Raw genomic sequence first — 23555 nt, 5'->3', positions numbered from 1 at the left:
ATTTTTCCGATAAAGACGTTTTTAAAATAGAAAAAAGAATTTTAAGAAACATATATGGATTCTGATTACCAGGACGCAATTTATAAATTAAAAATTGAAGCAGAAATTTATAAAAATAGAGAGCAAATAACAGACACCAACCGGAGAAGATTGGTGTCTAGGCATTGTTTTATGGGCATTTATACAGAACGAGCGAAAATATATTAACAAAAAAATATATAACTTTTTAAAAATAGCCGGTTTAAAGAAGCAGAAACGTTTTAAAACTTTAAATATCTCCAAAGAAACCTGTTTAAATAGAGACAATTTAGAAAATTAATCAAAAAATTTAAGTTTCCAGAGAAGAAGGACGTGAGGAGTATAGGAAGAAAATCAACCGAGGAAGAAAAGTAGCAACAGAGTGAAAAAATATTGGAAAAACAAAAACATTTCCAAACTATTATGCAAACGTGATCCTTAACGGTCCTCACTAAATTTTTAGTGCGGTTTTGCCGCAGTCTATAATATTTAAGTCATGTTACACCTTCATCTAAATGTAATTATTTTATAAAATTTTATTATTAAAAATATTTTATCTTATTGATTACAGATGATAAAGTCATCCAAATGTAATAACTGCCCAGTTTCTTGGTTGTGGATATCAGTGTTATTTGGTGGTTGGTGGTTTTAATTAACCACATATCGTCAGATATGGTCGGCCTGAGTCTGTACAAGATGTATTATCTTGTACACATTAACGTTTGAGGTGTTCTCACTCATTCGTCACAAATATGGAACGCGGCTGCTTACGGGCCCAGAATCCAGAAAACTGTTTTGGATATTTGGAGACTTCCGTAATATTCATAAAAAACTAACTGCCTAGTTCAGAGGTTTTTCCAGTACTTTTTTTTAATGGTCCAGTACCACTAGGTAATAGACAAAGGAATCATCCACACGATGGATACGGTGTACTTTTGTGGATGGGGTTCAAATAACGTCTTGGTAGTGGTCAGCTTGAGCCTGTTCTAGACTGCACTTCATTTACATGTCATTCATATCATTTACATCTCACTGGGCTGTAGAGTGGTTTCTTATCTTTTACTAGTTGAACAAATTACAATATAGACATTGGAAAATAAAAACATTGGTGAATTTTGTGAAAAGTTATTGGTAAAATTTTTTGAAGAAAATTAAACTAAAGTGAATAGATTATGTGGACAAACAAAACAAAAATAAAGTCGAATTAAGAACTTCCCTTTTTGAAATTTGTTAAAAAATTGTAAAAATCAATAAGCGATTTTTCCTTTTTATTTTCGAGAAGCCCCGCTTGCAGAATCATAAGCTTAAGCGGTGGTTGTATCTTCCATAAGGGTTGTCTAAGAATGTTCTTACGAAAATCGTTCCTTAAACACAAGGCCAATCACATTTAAATAACAATGAATAGAAAATTATATTGTAAAGATCCAAAATTTATTGCAAATACTCGACATTAAAATAAAATTTATCTTTGATTCATTCCTCAATATGATTAATACAGTCGTATCTCTACATAACGAATCTTGATATTACGAAAATCTCGATTTTACACATTTTTTACTGCGCCGTGAAATTAAAAAAAACTACGTATAAATATACTTCTATTTAACGTATTTACACCTCTATATAACGAAATGGTAACTGCATGATATCATAATAAAGTTTGTACAGTAATTTTTGCGAAATAGTTTTTAAAATAATGATATTTAATTTAGTATTTTGAACATCTCTGTGCGTTTAAGGTAGTTCTTTTGATTTCAGTACTTAAATTGTACCTGTATACAAACAAAGTAATTTTGACAGTAGTCAAGAATGACAGATTATTTTTATTGAACTGGTAGAATGGGAAATTCCCAAGATTCTCTTGTAACACATTAACAATAAAATTCGAACAAAATATTTAAACACTTGTTCTGCAATTAATGTCTGCCTGTACAATAAAGCAGCGGAATTTCCCGAAATCCATTAACTAACCCAGAGCACTAAAATTAGTATGAAAACTTTTATTCATTTATCTACAGAATGTAAACATAACAAATAGAATTCTTAAAAAAACATTTAACACGAACTCCCTTTCTTGTTCAGTGCTTACAAACAGTTCAGCACTGATTTTTTCCTACGAACCTCTATTTAACGAAGGTTTTCGTTATAGAGAGGTTCAACTGTATTAATCTGTGTATAGATGTATTTGGTATCAGATTTATTGATTTTCTATTCAGAAAAATAGTGTTTATTTTCTTTGAAATCGTTAGAGTTGTAACTGAAATTTTTAAAAGACATTTTTGTGGTCGGACATAGTTCATAAACACTATGTTTAGTTTTAAATTTATTTTTATTTTTAATTCTATTTATAAAAAAATGAAAAATTTGACGTATGTAGTTATTTATTACGCTAAAAAATTAGAAATCTGTAACAGATTTTTCTGAGAAGGTTATCGTTTTATTTTACCAGAGACTCCTTTTAAAAGATATTTTTAAATTATAAATAACTTATTCGTATAAGAGTCAAGGGCATCCCTCTCCCAAAAACAGATTGCAATGCAGTATTATAACAACGACTGTGGAAATGCAAAACAGATTTGTTTAAAAATATTTATATCCTCAGTTTTATTATTAAGGCAATGATAACGGGGAGGATAGTGTTATGAGAGTACCAATTAGTGCAGAAGAAATGTTAATGGTAACATTGGATGATATGTTTATTGGCAGATCTTACAAAGATTTAAAATTTTCTATACGCAGTTTCTCTATAATTACTTCGGATAATTACACCAGTAATGAACAATACAATAAACAAGTAGTGTTATATACAAATGTTTCTTAAACATTTCAGATTAATATGACATCTTTTTCAATATCGTATAATATATTGATTTTGATATATATTTTAATATATTGATATTGTCGAACTGGTTTTTTATTCCCAATTTTTTTCGTTGTATATTCTAACCAAAATTGAATTTTATTGCTAGGCTACGTAAGAATATCTTGTTGTTAAATATTATATCTTTCAGTATGCCACAGGAAATGAGTTTACCAAAGGGTTTTGTAAACACTGATCCAATGTAATTTCCAAGAAATTCTGTTCCTATGGCATTCAATCAGTGATACCATACATAATCCCTTTGATTCTTCTTTACTATAATAGCGTTATACTGTATGTCGATTCATGAATACAAATTAACAAACATTCAATTTTATATTCTGTTTCTTTTATAACTATTTGATAGTTTACAACTGTACATATTGTTCTCTTTTCTTTTTGTTAAGCTCCTTTCCTTATCGAAGGTTGGCGGACCACGAAGTCAGCTCCAAACATGATGCTGCAACACGGAAAGCTTCCTTCGACGTGCAGTTATACCATCTGCATCTATCCTTCACCACTTAATTCTTCCGCCTCCCAGCAAATCTTTTATCTTGTATCTTCCCTTCAATTATGAGTTGTAACAACTGATACCTCTCGCCTCTCATAATGTGCCCTAGATATTAAGTCTTTCTTTCCTTAATAGTGAGCAGTAATTCTTTTTTCTTCCTGATCCGATGAAGAACTTCGTCATTTTTTTAAATATTCAGCACCGAAGGTATGCACAAGAGACGGTGAAACACATACATTTCAAAAGTATCAATTCTCTTTTACCAAGGGTCGAGCTTTCGCAATCATAGATAAAAATGGAGAACTAGTAATAACGAATCATTCGGTTTCTCAGCTGCAGACTAAGATCTGATCTTAAAAAGAATTCCTTCATGTTAATAAATATCCTCCTAGCCTGTTCTATTCTAGATTTTATCTCTTTATCAATCACATTGCTGATCCAGCACAATGCCCGATTTTAAGGAGGATACTTTCTCAATATTATTGCCTTTTATTGATGGGGTTCTCTGGTTTTTCTTCCTAGAGAACACTTTGGTCTTAGAAGCATTGACAAACAGGCAAAACTCCTCACCGCGCCGAACTAATTCGTTTAACATTCGTTGAAGCACAGGTAGTTCAGCTGCTATGACAACGGTGTTATCCGCGTACCTGTTTTTGTTGATAACCTTTTCATTTATCATGATTCCACTGCTTTCTTCTGACAAAACTTCCCTAAAAGTTGCTTCAAAATAAACGTTGAACAAAAGAGGTGATAATACACAATCCTGACGAACACCCTTCCTGATTGCAGTCGCTTCCGATGTTTCTTGGTCAGTTTTGAAACCTGCGGTCTGACTTCATTACAACGCGCCGGTAACCCGTAATTTAACCGTCATTTTGGCCAATACCAGGTGATCTCAAAACCTCTACCGTCTTTTCATGCTTCACCCAATCGAAGGCTTTTTTATAGTCGATGAAGCAGCCATACTCATCGACAGTCATGTCCCTGCATCTCTGCACTAGTACATTAAAAGAAAAGAGTGCTTCTTGCGTGCTGTTATGCAGGACGTACTCGTCCCTTTTAATTAAAGAAGTTGTAAGAAAATTAAAGAGGTTTTTAAAGAAGTTGTGTGATTGCGAAAAATTTCGATTTACAGATTTTAACGGAAATACCCATTTTGACCATCCCTGAATTCATTTTGACTAGTTTCGGCTTGATGTCTGTACGTACGTATGTATCTCGCATAACTAAAAGAGCCGTAGGATGTTGAAATTTTGGATTTAGGACTGTTATAACTTTTAGTTGTGCACCTCACCTTTTGATTCCAATCGACTGAACCAAGGGTGTCCAAAACTCCGAAAGAATCTGGGTTTTGGAATTTTTCTTAACTGTAGTAATAAGCAATTATTGAGAGCTTTTCAACGATATATCATAACTGGTACTTATTTTCATTGGTTCCAGAGGTATAGCCAAATAAAACTTTAATTAATGAAATATTTAGATCTTATAAAGGGAATGCACATCGGTTCGAATCGAACTTCATCTTCTTTTTTTAACTTTTATTTTTTTAATTTAAATATATTAAGTTATTAATAATTATTAACTTCTGACTGTAAAATGATTTTTACGATAAGTAAATAATTCAATAACAAAAAAAATAAAAATATAAAAAAATATCAGAAGTTATTAGTGAAGTAAAATTTCATGTACTTTTCATTTTAAAAAAAATGTGTACGTGTAATAGGCCTGCAAGGAATTTATGTAAAAATTTGGAATTTTTGATTTTTTTTTTTGTATTACCGGTTTCCTTTCCTGATTGTCCACCTCTGCCAAACTAGATAATAGAACTTTTTTTTATTTAACTCAATACAACAATACTTCGGCTTATGAGACAGGGCTTTACTCCGTTAGCATTTTTAATAAATTACTAAACCATTTCTAAAATTTTTCCAACAATTTATCTAAAGTAGAATTAAAAAACTTTCTTTTACATAAATAATTACCTGTCGATGATTTTAGTTTTTCTTGCGATCTAACCTTCTGGAGAGACTACGCAATATTAATTGGAGGGTTTTTGGTTCTCATTTTTCTCTTTTGTCAGTTGACTTTCATCGGTTCTGAAAAGCTTTTTTTTCTCTCTTCCGACCATTGCGCTCCTCCCAGGCGTCTTCTTTCGTTTGCCAAGACCCTGATGTATACGGTTTTCTGTATTCTGATCTGTGGTTGCATAATTGAATCACAATAGCAAGTTTTGTAAATATATCGATGAAAATGTTTATCGAGGTATTTTCATCGATGGCATTCTGATAGAGCCCAAACTAATGGAATGTGTTATGTTATAAAATTTAGAGGGTCTAAAGGATGACCTCAGGTAAAGCCCTTCAGGGCTAGGAACGGAGGAGATGGTGGGACGACCGGGATCGTCACAAAGCATCGTCTTCCTCTGCGTGGGTCAGGATGTTGTGTTTCTTTGGTAGTTTTTTTTATTGTTTTGGTGAGGATGTATTTGGTTTTGGAGTTCATCATTTTGATCCAACTTTTGTTTTCCATTCTTTACATGTTCCGTGGAATTTGAGTTTTCGCCGGATGAGAGTAAATATCTTCTTTGTGTTCATACATTTTTTGTGTGTGCATTCTTCTGTTTTCAATGACCCATATACTATTCTTATATCTTTTCTTTCTAATTTATGAAGGTTTTTTTGGTTCTGTATTAAGTGAGAGTTTTTCTAATCCATAGAATATTACTAATCTGATGACTATGGTGTAGTGTTTCAGTTTTGCCTTTCTTGTTGTACAGGTTTTTTGAATGTTTTTTCCAATAAATAGTTTTTCCAATTTAATTTTTCTATCCTGGAGTGGTGGTTTGTCTAGATTATTGTCTGTTATTGTTTCTCGTAGGTATCGGTGTAGTTTTGATTTTTCCGTACTTTGTCTTTATTTCTTTTGCTGTGTTTTTAGCTAGACTGCTAGGCATTATTTTTGTTTTTTTTTTAATGATATTTCTAGTGCTGTCTTTTCTGTTATTTCGTTGAAGTATTCCAGTTGTTTAATTTCTTCCTCTTTTTTTTCGGCTGATAAAGCTATTTCGTCCGCGAACACTGGACATGGGAAGCACATTTTGTTCGCTTTTAGGCCCTAATTTTACGTTTGATGTATTCTCTTTCCAAAACATGTTCTTCATTTTATCTAGGACTCAGTTGAATAGGCTCGAGGAAAGTCCGTCTCCTTGTCTCGGGCTTGTCTATTTTTATTTTGCCTTCTATTTTGTATTGTATAACAAACATTTTTTATTATGTTGCTCTGATAAAGGTTTTACCATGTTTTTCCTTGATCTATCCAGGTAATTGCTTGAGCAGTTCCATTATTTTATCCATAGAGTAGTATATATACTTTTCTACATTACATATATATTTTACAATATACCGATCAGAATTAAACGTATATTTTTTTATTACTTTTTAACTCGTTCTTGTTTTTACTTGTATCAGCTGCTTCTGTGTACTGTACTTACTTTGATTTTGATAATTTTCAAACCGACCAAACAAACCATACTTCAAGACTAGAAGAAAAAACTTTTTTCTGAGGTTGATGTTTTATTAAGACAGTGTCTACTATATGGAAATAGATTGATTTGATAACTGTGATACTGCAGAGTAACTATATACCAGAGTAATTTAATAATCTTTTCACATCTATTTAAACATTTTTTTATGGAAAATACTTTTTATTCCGTAGGAGGGGTTGTTCGATTAACCAGTTGATTCTATGGATTTTATCCCCCGTAATATAAAATACTAGGTAGGTTACGTAATATGGAATGTAGGTGTAAATATTGACTTTTATGATTATTAATTAGAGTGGCTTGATATTTAAATATATAAATATGCGTAAAATGTTTAATTACATAACGTAAATGTAAATAGGTATTAGTTGATTATTGAAACGATTCATACTTTCACTGTAAATGTTTGAGTAAGTAAAATTGTTATAATTCAAGCAAATGTTCTGTTATACCGTGTACATGTCACAGGAATTTGCTTGTGACATGTAGAGCAGAATGTATGCAAAGTGTTCATAAATTAACACAACCCACGCATGAAACAAACTTATTTTAATAGCAAGAGTAAACTTAATTATATAATAAAACAAAATACACAAAATATATTTTTAATGTTTTTCTAGTTATATATAATAAATTTTCAAAATGCCCACACAGTTTTAAAAAATATAATCTGTTTTTGTATTTATAATTTGTTACAATGACGTGATCTATGTAATGTATATTCGATCAGAAAAACAGTTAAAACATTTCTTTCAAAACAATCGAATTTCACTAGATTTTGTACAGAATAAATTTAGGTGGAAGGGAAATTATTTGGGAATTAATTCTAAAGCTTCAAACAAAAAAAGGTTGATACAAACGTATGTCCAAAAGTGCTTTGTTATCGAATTACAGGTAGCGAAAACTTTGCTCAGATTTCAGTCTTCCCGGTGAAATAAGGTTGTTCAAAACATTTTTAAGGCGTTATATAAGGGATAAAATATATGGGTTCTTATGTATTTTTGACCTGAAAAATCGAAGAAAACAGGTCCTAGCACAATATCTGCCGTAGTCTTCATGATATTCAACATAAGACAAATATTTTGTGATAAAAAAACGTTTTTTTTAGGTTTGAAGTACAATAACTTTGTTAAATCGCTAATAAACACATCAAAACATGTAGAGCATTTGATTCTGAGAAAATTGTTTTAATGAAGTCTTTGAAAAACAAAAGAAAATCTACTTTGATTTTAAAAACAAAACATAACAGAAAAATGTTATAAACTGGAAAAAAAATAAAAAAACAGCTGTTTTCGGTGCAATAAATTTAGATTTTTCAGGTCAAAAAACATAACCCATATTCTCTAATGGTCCCATATGGTGGTCTAGTGGTGAACTCGTCATCGTAAATCAGCTATTTCGAAGTGCGAGTTCTAAGGTTCAAATCCTATACATCTTTTTGAGAGATTAGCGGAAAATTGGCGGGTTTGATTTATCTGAAGTTGAGTCTTGTTATCGAAACGTAAATATTGGAGTAGGGGAAAAATCTTTTTCTTATATTCCCGGTAGATGGTTTAGGATCGCATAAATCTGGCAATTATTAATTAAATTTCCCAAGAATTGCTTGCGTGCTATTGAAAGTTGACATATCATTGAGGTTTTTTTTTAGAAAGATTGTAATTAGATTAGGTTATTTATTCAAAAGTTACTGTGTTTTGAATATGAGTGAAAATATAGCAAGAACTTTGTTTAATTGTTTAAATGTTTAAATTTGTTTAAAATTGTTTAATTTGAAATTTTATCACACAAAAAACTCCCTTTCGGCACGCCGGAAGGCGGAGGTAGATTTCACCGGTGCTAAGTAGGGGACAAAAAAGATTTCCACGTTGAAGTTAAGAAAAACTTAAAATTTATTCAATACGACAATGGTTGTGTTTGCGCATATACGTCACTCTAGTAGTGGGGGTATACACGCTAGACTGCTGTGTCTTGAGTTCTCGCGCAATGTTAGCCGTATAAGCAACTCGCCCGTCTAGCGGAATTATTAACAATTTTATATCTCATTTGTTTTATTTTATGTAACTCATTATCATTTCACTCAAGTCTTTTTATGACATGTATAAATTCGTATTTTAATCTATTTACAGCCACTCATTGTTTTATTAAATATCATTCTTGACTGAATTATGAGCATTGTTTCTTTGTTTATTTCACGCTATTCGAATTGTGAAACATCCATATTTAGTCAAACAGGTTGCATGTGAAAAAAAGTAACACATGCTTAGCATACAACAAGCCCCATCTTCTTACAATTCCAGCAACATTTTGGTCATCCTTTGTCGTAAGGGTTGGTCATATCAAAAATTGTTTAAGACAAAGATTTTAGGTAATGTTTACAAGACTAACGATCACTTTAAACCGATTCCAAGCTGTGCCGATTTAGGGGTATGATTTCTTTGTCTTCGAAATCCCACTTTTTCCACTCCCTGGGCCAATGGTTGGTAATATCAAAAAAACTTTACCTAGATAAGTTTGTGTCCTTATCCAAAGAATAGTAGGAACTTTAAACGAATTCTATATTTTACTTAATAGGAAAGTTATAGCGATATTTGTTTTTGCGAAAGAAAATCCTTTCATTTCCACCCCCATGGTCCGATTTTGCCCACTAACAAACTTGACCGAGATTTTGGGTCGTTATACGTTATGTATTAATTTAAAAGTGATTGGCGCAAAATGACGGCAGTTATCGTGTCTACAAGTATGTGAAATATGTATATAAATTTTGGAACTGACGGTGGTTTTGGGTCTGGGGAATGTGAAACACGAAGATATATCGAAGTTTTCCGGAAATGGAATCATGGTACCTATTACAATAGGCAGCTTTCTTATGAAATATACCTAAAAGGGAAGAATGCGATTCAGGTTGCTAAAAATATTTCCTGTTTATAGACATGATGCTGAGTATCGGTATTTGTGTTACAAAGCTGATTCAAACATTTTCAAGTGGCTAACTCTGATCAGCCAATGACTGAAAAAGTCAATAAAATGATATAAAAAATTGAGGAAGACCGGCAAATAAGCAGTCATATCGGTAACGAAATAAGTATCGACCACAAAACGGTTTTGAATGTATTGCAAAAGGCCGGATACAAAAAACCTCTATCGTTGAGTCCCAAATGACGTAGCTATGATAAATTTAACGAATCAATTTCTAACTACAAACATTGCTAAAACGGAAAGATGTTGAACCACTTTTTAAACGGCTTATTACGTGCGATGAAAAATGGATCACGTACGAAAAAAATTATGGAAAATATAGAATAAGATCGAACTTAGGTGAAGTTTCCTCTTCCATCACATCACTCCACTCTCCCCTCACCCAGCCCCTAAACGCACATACATAAATTTGAGATTTATAGATTTACATAGATTTGAGCCAGTCAAAAATTTAGATAGTTTGGCCGAGAAGTTTTGATGCTACCACTTTATAGTCTCAATCTTGTATCGTCAGACTACCATTTGTTTCGATCGCTACAGAACTATCTTAACTGTATAAAGTTAGCTTCAAATGAGAGCTGAGAAAATCACTTATCAAAGCTTTCGTCCGAAAAACACTAACGTTCTTTGTAACGAGATTATGATTTTATCTCAAAAATGGCAAAATGTAGTCGATCAAAACGGCATATATTTAGTTTAATAACATTTATTTAAATTATTTTTTAAAAAAAACATTGTTTTTCTGTTGAATTAAAATACGAAGAAATGTTTTTCTCAATCTAATTAATGTGGGTATAGTATATCCCATGCGATAGATCTTCGGGTAGAATAAGGAATGTTTCATGTATAAAATCTTCCTGACCATAAGGAGAAACCATTCTAGGGTTACGCGTGAATGATAATCCAAATTACTTTCAATATGTGACAGCAGTAAAAGTGGTATTCTTTAATTATTATTTATCAATCTTAGAAAGCTTAGTTGATTTGTTGTGCGAGAAGTAATTTTTGTAATTGGAACTACTTTCCTTGTCATCTATGAAATTCTGTCGCGGTATGCTCGCTTCCTCCATAGTACAATTCAGATACCCTAGTAGCTTTAACAATGCAAAAACGACTTTAGACACCCCAGTTACAACAACTGCACATCTTTATGTGTACAATTTTAAAACTTTCATGAATTATACATTAATTTTTAACATATTAAATAAAACTTCACAATATTATTCAACAGTTGATTTAACTAGTTAAATTTATAAATTCTTTTTTTACAAAATGTTTTAATCGTGAATTTTTTTGATGGAGGGCTTGATGATATCGCTAGATAAGCTTGAAGCTTGCGCGTGGGATATGATATGGTAACGAAATTCTGTAGCGTATGAAAAATGATATGGGTAATCGGGATTCGAACACGGGACCGTCTGAAATTTTTTACTTTAATTATTATAATACAATTAGTTTATTATTTCCAAACAAATTAAAAAAACCGCCATCAGTACCGCCATGTAATGGCCGATCCCCGTGGCGGAGTGATAACATCTCGGGCTTTAATTAGAAGGTCCCGGGTTCGATCCCGGTCAGACATAGAAGTTTCATACCCTAAAAATTTCCATGTTCATATTCTTACGTAAAAGCTTGTTTGGAAGCTTCTCTGGTGAATTAATTCATCGGTAAAAAAAAAATTGGTAGTTTAAAAATTCATACATAATTTATTATAAAATTTTTAAAAAAATCAGTCAAAATATTCTTAAATAAATAAAAAATTATACTGCTTTTGCAGTTGGATTGGCAGTATTGATTTCATTAATTTTTCTACAAGAAAATTAAAATATAAAAAGAATTTAATTTCCGTTAGAGATCTAAAGCCCTCGTAAAAATGTTGATAGACGTATAAAATTGCGTAACAGATATAAGTATTTTTTAGTAGCGTACTTAAACAGAATTTTTAATAAGTCAGTTTAGCAAGTAAAACTGCTGATAACTGGATATCTTCTACTTTTTCCATGTTGAATTTTTTGTAGTAATAACTTTTGACTATAAAATTTATTTGTTGTTTATTTTATAGTATGCTAATAAAAAGTAATTAGCGTAATAAAATATGCCACAATTTTTATAAAATATAAAAATATTTTATGATTCTTATAAAAATATAACCGCATTAATATGTACAGTGTAATATTAATGACTCCTATTTAATTCTTAAATTTATTTTTGCATTTTATTTAACCTTATTCACTGTTTTATAATTCACAACAAATTTTTTTTTAAATGGAAAAAACCACTCGACCACAAGTTAAACAAATCGGCAAAACGTCGCATAATTTTCTCGGTTTGCCCCTAGACTTATTTTTCTTTCAAATACGCTCATTGGGGTATTAAACGATAATTACTTTATTATGCGAGTATAATGTTTGAGTAAAATTATGAAAAAAATCAAAATTTTTTAAATAAACTAGCCGGTCAGGGCTCTCGCTTCGCTTGCCCTACCATGTGGGCAGGAGGCTTTTCCCCCTGGACCCCGATGCATTCGTTATCCTCATGGTTGTTAGAATATTAAAAATTTTACAGATATGTCCATTAAAGAAAAAAAAAATTAATCATTTTACTTCATTGTATTTCTGCTGCTATGGGGACAGAAATATAATAATGAAGTAAAAGGATACTTGTTTTTCTTTAGTGAATATCTTTAATTCAAAAATTCACTTCCGAGGGGTTAGGGCCATAATCTTGGCTTAAAATCTTATTTAAGGTAACAAAAACATATCCTGAAAATTTGAAAGCAATTGTTCGGCTGGTTCTTGCGTGGTGCTGTTGCAAAGAGACACTTTCGTATTTATATATATACATATATATATATATATATATATATAAGATTTTTAAGTTGTATTTCCTTTTTTATCTGCAAAACTCAAATATAATTTTAGATTAATCGTTCGTATCAAGACGTATAAATCGTTTGAATTGTTCGTACGCTTCATTCAAAATAAAAATGTGAGCACATACAACAAACAAATCAACGCATCATGATTTTTTATTGGAGAGATTTAAGTTCGATTTTACCATCTTGATCTATATTCTTTTTACCTTAAAAAATTAGGTAGTTTTAAAAGTTTAATAATTCGTAGTACAACATTATCGTTACCAATTGATGACTCCCTTGCTCGATAGTTATCTCATACAGCATTTTTAATAAGTCGTAAATTGAAAAACAAATAAAGTATTTGAAAATATTATAACAATATATGTAAATTTTTATAACAAAAAAAATTTATTAAAATGTCATCAGCCGATCTCCATGGGTTACTAGTTAGTTTCTCGGCATTTCATGCGGAGGTCCCGGGTTCGAATCCTGGTCATTTTTTCATACATTACCAATTTCCACTAGGCTAATGACTACAGCTTTTGATTCCCGATCTTTCATAACGAAAAAAGAATTGTAATAATTTTTTAAAGATGAATTTTATAATTTTTTATTAAATTTGTACTTCTTTGTCGGATTTCCAAGTTTTTTTTTAAAAAAGGTTCTCTTTTGTTTGTAATAACAGTAGATACAGTTTTATTTTCAGTCTTGAAACTTTAAAGTTTAAAAAAATTGATATTTTAAGTACGAGTTCAACTCAGCGTCCTTGTTTTTTTATGGGGGATAACATTCATCTCACTAAAAATGTTGCAGATTTTACCTTAAAAATTAAGAAGTATTAATTAAAAGTATAATTGCTAAAAATATCAAAATTTTTTGTAAAAAAATTTGGGAACCCATTTAATCCCACTGCTCGATAGCTACTTCATATAAAATTTGTAATAACAGCTATTTAAAAAGAGATAAAATATAAGAAAATAAAAAAATAAAAATTTTCTTTTAACTTCTTAAGTCGGGTTTTAGGAGGTCCCCCTTTTTTCAAAAAAATATTTCCATATCGTTTACAGTAATCCTAGATACAGTAAGATTTTCAAACCTGAAAATTAACGTGTAAAAAATATTCGTAGTATGAGTTCTGTTCAACCTCTTGTTTTTTGGGAGTTTAAAAGTTTGTTTATCGGAGTAATTATCTACTTCAATAAAGAAAATTTGACCGTTCGGTAAAACGGCCCAATTTGGTGCATTGTTATTCAGCAAGAATTTTCTTTTTCTGTTTAGCCTCGGGAATCACCATAAGGTATTACTTCAGAGGATGAATGAGGATAATGTAAATCAAGTGTAGTCTTATACAGATCAACCATTCCCGACGTGTGTTGTTAATTGTAACCCAACCACCAAAGAACATTGGTATCCACGATCTAGTATTCAAATCCGTATAAAAGTAACTCCCTTTACTAGGATTTGAACCTTAGAATTCTTGACTTCGAAATCAGCTGATTTGCGATGACGAGTTTACCACTAGACCAACCATTTTTGGTTTACCAACAAAACCAAAAAAATTATAGTTTACTGAAAAAAATAAAAATAAATTATGGGTACCTTGATATCCCTTTGTCCGAGAAGATCGAAAATCAGGAAAAAGCTACAGGAATGTTTTGGCCGAAATAACATTTCAAATCTTTAGTGGGCTTTCTAACAAAAAGGTTGTAATTGTTGACATTTTTTATCAACAAATTACTAGTAATTTTTATTTAATATTCACCCGCTCCCCAAAAAAAGACTTAATATTTTTCTTTTTTTTACCTATATTTTGCTTAGAAAAGGAATAAATGGGTTTTTTTTCAACAATATTTTCTAAATAAATAGCCTCTCAAACCACTATAAATTTTTTTCACCCATTCCGTTTCAACGTTTTGCGGCAACAAAAACTATCTTTAAAATCTATTTTAATTTTAAATCCATCTTACAAGTTACCCATTGCATTTAAATTCTAAAAAAATATCTTAATTTTTTAATAGCTTTTACTCTTAAATATTTTTTAAAAGAAAATTAACCAAATATGTTCACTTCCTTCCTAGAAAATTTTATAACTTTATTTAGAATTACGGCTGTAACTTCATATTTTTTAAACTTTTTTAAAAAGTTCTTTAAATTTATTATCATCACCCGGGATTATTTTCTTAAAAATTAATTAGAACTGAATGCTTCCCCTTTAGTATGAGAGCCTCCAAAATGAAAAAAAAATTTAAACATTTAAATACTCAAAACGTATTTTTTTAAATAAAATAACTGAACTCACTTCTGTTTCTGAAGCTCCCAAATTAAAAATAAAAATTTCGTAGCTCAAAAGTTTTTTTCAAAAATGAATTTCATAACGTGATCGGCCTTGCCAGGAAAGTTATGTAACAACACATAGATCTTGGGAAAGTTAAACGCGTGGTTCGTTATGATGCTACAAGTTGTATCGTTGAATTTACTTTATCTGCGGTTAGCAATATTAAAGTAATCCACCCGGTTGGTATAGTGGTGAACGCGTCTCCCCAAATCAGCTGATTTGGAAGTCGAGAGTTCCAGCGTTCAAGTCCAAGTAAATTCAGTTATTTTTACGCGGATTTGAATACTAGATCGTGGATACCGTTGCTCTTTGGTGGTTTGGTTTCAATTAACCACTCATCTCAGACATGGTCGAACTGAGACTGTACAAGACTATACTTCATTTACACTTATACATATCATCCTCATTCATCCTCTGAAGTATTATCTGAAAGGTAATTACTGGAGGCTAAACAGGAAAAAGAAAGAGAGCAATATTAAAGCAATTAAAAAAAATCTTAAACACAGTTGTTTCTGATGCACACCATGCGCGCGCGTGCACACACACACACACACACACACACACACACAAAACTTAATTAAAAATATATATCATTTTATTTAAATGTAATATTTTTTCTTTTATTTAATTTAATCATTCTAACTAAAGCGCGCGCGCATACCGTATTTATTTCGCGCGGGTAAGGCGGTACTAGCAGCGACGGTCGTCACTAACTAAACTAATGTAACATCATAACTTGCATAGAACAAATTTCGTTTGTACAGTCGACGGACTTGTGTGGCGCGAGGCTTAACACACCAGTTATCTAGTTAACCGGCCAATCGAATTCGAGACCCGGCCAGACTGAGTAACTTTTTTACACTTTAAATATTATTCATTTATTTAATTCTACCGCTCACGTGTGACGTCACAATATACCAGTAGTTTAAAGCCTTTTTTTGGAGGGTGGATGCGATTTTGCAAAAAAATGTTTTTTTATGCTAATATTTTTATTTTTTAATCGTTAACAAATGTGCTTAAGAAAAATATGATCTTAATTAGGCAAAATCTCGAGAAACTGAGGGTGACTTTGCTCTACAGCCTCACCCCCTTCACCTTTTAAGTTGAAAATTTAACGCCATCAATGTCCCATTTATAGAAGTAGATTTTTAACATGTTTGGTAAAAATTAGTTCTGGAGGTATAAGATGATTTAGAGGCCGACACCGAACAAATACATTTACGGGCGAACATTAACATTCGGAAAATTTCCATCCAGTTTTTTGGGTTCCTTAGCTGTCAAAACATAAGATCAGCTGAAAACCGCATATGCCCAAATTGGACCGATTATAATTATTTCCCTTCTAGAGCTAGCTATAGCTCTGCTATAGCGCTATCTAGACGGGAAAGTAAAAATATTAAAGTATTAAATCCAAATTAAATTAACGAAAAGTCGATCTTCTTGCGCAGAACTGCGTGAGAATATTTTTTTTTGTTAAGTAACAACAGATTGAAGCAGAATAACAGTTACTGATGGATAATAATGAATTTTATTTCGAATGAAAAATAAATGGCGCACCTGACCGATTAATCATTGTCTATTAAGTTTTGAAATGTATTTTTTTTTCTACAAAATTTTATATATATATTATTTTTAAATAAAAAAACAGTAACAGTTCCACAACATATTCATTCTCTTGTCTTTTATAGAACAAAAAGAAAGGTGATTTATAAAACAAAAACTAAGTTATTTATTACGAGAGAAAAAAGGAATTTGGTCAAAGTGGTGTGCACCGCTGGTTCAATAATTTATATAATTTGACATATGTCTCCAACTTTGGAAAATAAATATCAATTTTCATGTTCAATTCTTGAAATCGTAACAATATTTTTACTCAGTGCTTTTTATACTTTACCATCTTATTTTTATTTTATTAACGGTTTAATCTTTTAAATAAAAATTTCGTGGAAATTAAAAATGAAATAATTATTAATTACCACGTAATTAATTAACGCAAAATTATTTATTTATTTTCTTTTATTTCGTTTGTTTCAAAATGAATCCGTACTGATTTTATTTGAAGCACCTTAATAGAAATAAGTTTTTATTATTTTTAGATAGATTTCGTAAGAAAGTTACCTATTGTAATGGATACCGTAATTCGACTTCCGGGAAATTTTGACATATCTTCGCGTTACACAGCCTCCTTACCCCAAAACCACAGTCAGCTCAAAAGTTTATATATAGATTTATTCATATAGTCTGTATATATATATATATATGGACACGATAACTCCCGTAATTTTGCGCTAGTCGCTTTCAAATTGATAACAAAATATCACGATTAAAATCTCGTAGTTTTTAATGGGCAAAATCGGAGCATTAGGGTGAAAATGGGAGAACTTTTTCTAAAAAACAAAATATCGCTATAACTTTCCTATAAAATAAAATATCGAATTCGTTTAAAGTTCCTACTATTCTTTCGATAAGGGCCTAAAATGTATATAAGTAAAGTTTTTGATGTCACTAACCATTGGTCCATGGGTGGAAAAAATGGGCTTTCAAAGAAAAAAAAAAATCATACCTACCTTAATAGGCACAGCATGGAATCGGTTTAAAGTGATCGTTAGTTCTCTAAACATTACCTAAAACATTTTTCTGAAACAATTTTTTATATGACTAACCCTTACGCCAAGGGATGACCAAATTTTGCTGGATTTGTAAAAAGATGGGGCTTGTCGTATGCTAAACATGTGTTACCTTTTTCACATGCAAACATCGTAGTATTTAGTAAATTTGAAGTTTTTCTTAACTTTAAGGTGGAAATGTTTTTTATTTCCTATTTACCACTGGTGAAACCTACCTCCGCCTTTCGGCGTGCCGAAAGGGATTTTTTTTTATATTTAGTATCTTTATGTTTCTACCTTAATATTATTTAATATATTATTCTAATATATTTTATTCTAATAAATTAATATACGATTTAACCACATCTAATTTTCATTTTTTTAATTACTTATGTATATTGTGATGTTGCTTTAAGCAAGCATGGTTTCCTTCGAACCATCCGGACAAATGCTATAGCAGTGCCATGTTTAATATACTAGTAGCATACGTATCTATCCTTGACGTGATCTATATAATGATCGAGGATCATTTAATAATTGAAGTTATAAATTGCACTGGAGCTAAAACGATTTATTTAATCAATGTGACTTTTATTTTCACTTTTCAACAAAATTTCCAACATCATTATACTCTTATCCCATCTCTGAATCGGTTCATTTATGCCTACTGTAAAGAAATCTTTGTTTTGATGTCGAAGCGTATTTATCACATTTTTTCTGAGGTCATTAAACTTCTTACCACGACTACGTTGTAGTACCTACTTTATAGGACCAAACTAGTGGAAATCCGATGGGGTCAAATCAGGACTGTATGGAGAGTTAAGTAGTACTTTGCAGTGGAATGTATCAATGGTTTCTCGAGTTACATGAATAGTGTGAGGTCAGGCATTATCATGAAGCAAAATGATGTCCTTGCGTTGAGATATCCTGACCCCGTAGAGGAAGGCACTCGCAGCTCCATCACAGATTTCTCCACACATCCATTTTCATCCTAACAGCGAATATTTCAGCTAACTGGAGCTCAATGCCAAAACGCCTATCTTGGTGAAGGAAGCACCCAGTTAGGCCTCTAGCCACGTGGGTTGCTATTCTACGTAATTATCTATAACAGTGTCAGACCCCCCTGAACCATCCTTCGTAGGGAAAAGAATCTGAGAAAGCCAGCAATTACGTTCCATTCCTTTTCGGTTTGCCAATTCACTTACAGATGAAAACTAGAATTATCCTCGCAAGCTTTCTAGCTACTTTGGTACGTTCAGCTTCGTACTTGAGGCAAACATATAAGACAGCGCACAGCAGTAATGGCCCTACACTCCAGAAACAGGCCTGCATTAATCAAACGAAATCTGATCAGCCTAGCTCGTAGCTCGAAAACCTTCTCATGTAAGGAAAAATACCATGCGTGTAACGGCCATCGGACGATTCAGTCCACCTGACCTGCCATAAATGAAAACCTTGGTTGTCTATTTATTTTATGCGCCCAGAAGTAAATTGGTCTACCTTCTTGGCAACACTGCTGGCTTCACTTTATCGATATTGTTCGCTTTACTTTGGCTCTCGTTATTGTTTGATGAGAAAATTGGCAAAAACTGAGCCTTTGCATCCCGAAACATTGGCATTTTTCTTGCTGTCGGGTTCGGAATTTTTTCTTGATTGGTGAACTCGTGTGCTTTTACTCCGAGCTCTTTCTTTTTGATTCTGGTTAATAATGGTGAAATCCATGTCTTATCACGGGTTAGAATACTTGACAAAAAACCATCATCTTCGTAGCGATACCATTGTTTCAGTTCTGTCCATAAGAGAAATCTCGTACCCTTATGGTTATTTGTCGATTCTCTTGAAACCCATCTTATTTTTTTTGTGGTACTCGAACTTCTTGATAATTTAAAATTTTTTACCTTTAATTTCAATTGTAATCCGTCAGTCTTCTTGGATGACTGCTCATAGACACTCCCGTCCAAGAAAGCCAAGTTTCAAACGCAGGATTTGCAATTTCAACGGACGTCCAGAACAAAACTCGTCAATCATAGAAGTTCGTCCGTCTTTAAATTTTTCTACCGTCTTGCAAAATTTTTTTCGGTTCATACAACTTTTGGTTTGGTCATACGAGAGTAAATGGTAACCCGTTTTTCACCTTTGGAAAGCAAAAACCGAATCACTATACGCTATTCAAGTAATTCGCAAACTTCAAGTGGAAATTGAAAATTTTGAGGTTATAAGCAAAAAGGTTTACTCAAACAGTAAAGAAGTAAAGAAGTAATCACAGGATTACCAATTTATTGTTCTGAAAGTATCGTAACCTTTTTACAAACTGTTGTGCCTCCACAGCTGATTGTGTCTTTAATTATTAAATATATTTCGTATTACATCGATCAGAATGAAAGATATATTTATTTATTTTGCTTTATATAATTTTCATTTCAATTGATCAGGTGATAAGGGATTAAAAATGTATTTATTTAAAAAGCTTGAAGCTTGTTCGTGGGATGTGGAAGTGGAATATTGTAACGTATGAAAAATGCCGGGCCTGACCGGGAATCGAACCAGGAACCTCCGGATAAAAGGCCGAGACGTTACCACTTTAATTTTTTATAAATTAAGACGTTAATTACCACTTATAAATTAAGACGTTAATTTTTTATTTTCGAAATGTTGCAATAAAAAATAATAACAAAGATTTCAATAAACTAATTTTTTTTTTGATTGCAACATAGAGTAATTTATATATTTAATTATTGGGTAATTATTAAATAAGACAATTAGTAATAATTTCAAAGTGATTATTATTCTTATCTCTTCACTCTTTAGAGTTACCACTATTGAATAGGTTTTTTTTATTCGAAATGTTACGATAAAGTAAAAATAATAAAATAATTTTAATAAATTAAAATATATATATATTTTTTTAATTGTAATGTAAATTGATAAATTATATTTTTAATTATTGGATAATTCTTATTAAATAAGACAATGAGTAATAATTTCAAAATGATTAATATTCTTATCTCTATCACTTCTTTGGTGTAATACGTGCATTTTATTCGATAAGTAGATTTAAGGTGAAGTACTTGTTCACAATTACTTGCTAGTTATAAATAAATTTGTTCTTAATATCTTTTAGGAATTATTGTCAATAATATTTTTAATAATAAGAAATAACTATTTTTTTTTGTCGGTGCAATTTGTTGATAAGGTTCGTAAGTTATGGTAAGGTGATCGTGGTTGGAAGAGGCCACACAAAGGCGATGGATAGTTGGTTATGTAAATACACTGATAGAAAATGTTGCCGAGCGATTTGCATCGGTGGTATCTTGTCAGAGGCCAAACTGATGTCTGTATTGTTTTATCAACTTTAAAGGATCTCAAAGACGACCTACAGTAAAGCCCATCAGGGCTAGGAACGAAGGAGTTGGTATGGCGACCGGGATTGTTACAAGTCGGGTGTCTTCCGTCTTCCACTATGTAGTGGAAGACACGGGGTCAGGATGAGTTAAAAATTATTTTTCTGTATATTACCACCACTACTACATGGAGCTTACTGTTGATCATTTTTTAAATTAGTTATGAAAAATATTAATTATTAAGTCCACCTATTATTAAGGGCTGGTCTAGTGATGAACTCGTCATCGCAAATCAGTTGATTTCAAAGTTGAGAGTTCTAAGGTTAAAATTCTAGTAAAGGCTATTTTTATACGGATTTGAATAATAGATCGTGGATACCGGTATTCTTTGATGGTTGGGTTTTATTAACCGCAGTTCTTAGGAATGGTCGACCTGAGATTGTACAAGATTACACTACATTTCATTCATACATATCATCCTGATTCATCCTCTAAAGAAATATCTTAAGGTGGTTCCAGAGGCTAAACAGAAAAAAGAGAGTTATGAAAAATATCAAATTTTTGGTGAGAGGGTTATAGTAAAAGGCGTATCATAATCCTACCCTTTCCATTTAAAATTATTGAATTTTCAATCTCCATGAGAGCCCCTGTATTTGTGCCACATATCGAAAAGCAGATCTTTTTTTGAGTTAAGAATATTTGCTAAATTTCATTTTTCTATGTTTAACTGTTGAAAGGTTACTTTGTGTACTTTATTAACTCTCTGTATATATTTACCACTTCTTCCCTTCCCCTTAAAAAAAAAAGTTATTAGATTACATTAGTTTTAGCGTCGGAATATAAAAAAAATATACGGTTTAAAACCGTATAAGGGTAATAAATTAAGCAAACAATACTTTCAGTGAAAATTATTTTAATATGACTTATGTAACTATTATTGGTTTTCATTTTTTCAGATTCTGTTTACTTCAATTACGAAGAGATATATTTATATATCTATTACTCGTGAGTAAATAACATTAATCACTATTCATTTTTCATCTATTTTTATATTTAAAGTAATTGAATTTGCTTCTTCTAATACAGAGTGATTCAAAGAAACGGGAAATTAAAAAAATTAAATAAAGTTAATGAAAAATTTTTTTTAGAAAATGAATTTTATTTCATGTAATTGTACAAATGTTGCCATTTTAGGATACATACATTTTAGTTTATTTTTTAAAGATGACGTCTTCCAGGTGACCTCCTCTTTTACGTAAACAATCACGAAGTCTCTTCGTTAAATTGTTCATGGTTTGACGTAACATCTCAACTGGAATTTCCACAATTGCTTCTCAGATCTTTGCCTTCAGTTCTTCCGTTGTAGCAGGTCTACTGTGGAACACTTTGCTTTTAAGGTGACCCCCACAAAAAGTAATCGCAAGCTGAGAGATCAGGCGATGTGGGAGGCCATCTAATGTCACCATTTCGTGAAATGACACGTTGTCCAAACAATCGGCGTACAGCTGCCATCGATATTCGTGCAGTATGTGACTTGCTCCGTCTTGTTGAAACCAGGCTGTGTTAAGAATCGGTGGAAATCTCTTTTGTTGTTCCACAACAAAGGTTTCAAGCATGGCTACGTAACGAGCCGACGTCACTGTAATCGCAAGACCGTTGTCATCCTCAAAAAAATAAGGGCCTATAACACCATAAGATGATATAGCACACCACACGGTCACTTTCTGGCTGTGCAACGGGCGCTGGTGTATCTGCGTAGGATTCTCTTGTGCCCGGTATCTGAAATTTTGCTTGTTAACAAATCCACTGAGGTGGAAATGCGCTTCGTCTGACATCCACAGTTCGTGAACAAACTCTTCGTTATCATTTATCTTCTGAAGCATTACATTACAGAATTGTGCTCGCACAACTGCATCGTTCGGTTTCAGTTCCTGGACGATCTGCAACTTGTATGGATGGAATTGCAAGTCCTTCACTAACATTCTTCGAACACTTGAACTATGCAATTGTAAAGATGCTGAGAGACGACGGATTGACCGATGTGGACTTCGTGTGACAGCATCTTGTAAAGCTTAACATTCTGTGGTGTACGGACGGTTCGCTCACGGCCTGGAGGTCTCTTTTTCTTTGTCGAACCAGTTTCCTCAAAATTAGTATCCATGTTTTAATTGCATGTGCTGATGGAACACGGTGGTGCCGTCCCAGCTTAAAATGACGGCGAAATTCTCTACGCGCTCCCTCCACACTGTCATTGTTTTTGTAAAACGCTTTGATAGCAAATGCACGTTGCGCACCACTCCAAGAATCCATAACAACTAAATGGCAGGTTAGGTTAGAGAGGCTGGCGCCACTTATCAAGTGGTACCAATCGCCCACGGCTACCAACACAATTTTCAAAATTTCCCGTTTCTTTGAATCACTCTGTATATCATCTAATTTTAAGGCTTTTTCTAGGAATACTTGAAAAGTCCGTGTAAAATAAAGAAGACACAAATTTTCGGGATTTTTTT

General features: G+C 32.1%; 1 protein-coding gene across 5 annotated transcripts in view; it reads left to right on the top strand.

Moving 5' to 3' along the window:
- The window catches only part of LOC142334444 (uncharacterized), a 593558-nt gene that overhangs the window by 376399 nt on the left and 193604 nt on the right, over positions 1-23555 (top strand). For all 5 annotated transcript variants that reach the window (XR_012758827.1, XM_075382445.1, XM_075382442.1 and 2 more), the window contains one exon: positions 22002-22050. The gene's annotated coding sequence lies outside the window, so the exon portion shown is untranslated. The remainder of the gene's footprint in view (positions 1-22001; positions 22051-23555) is intronic.

The sequence above is a fragment of the Lycorma delicatula genome, chromosome 1 (assembly GCF_047948215.1).
Source record: "Lycorma delicatula isolate Av1 chromosome 1, ASM4794821v1, whole genome shotgun sequence".
In the NCBI taxonomy this organism is placed as follows: Eukaryota; Metazoa; Arthropoda; class Insecta; order Hemiptera; family Fulgoridae; genus Lycorma; species Lycorma delicatula.
Note: the sequence above shows the minus strand (reverse complement) of the source record. Positions and strands in the feature narration are given on the sequence as shown.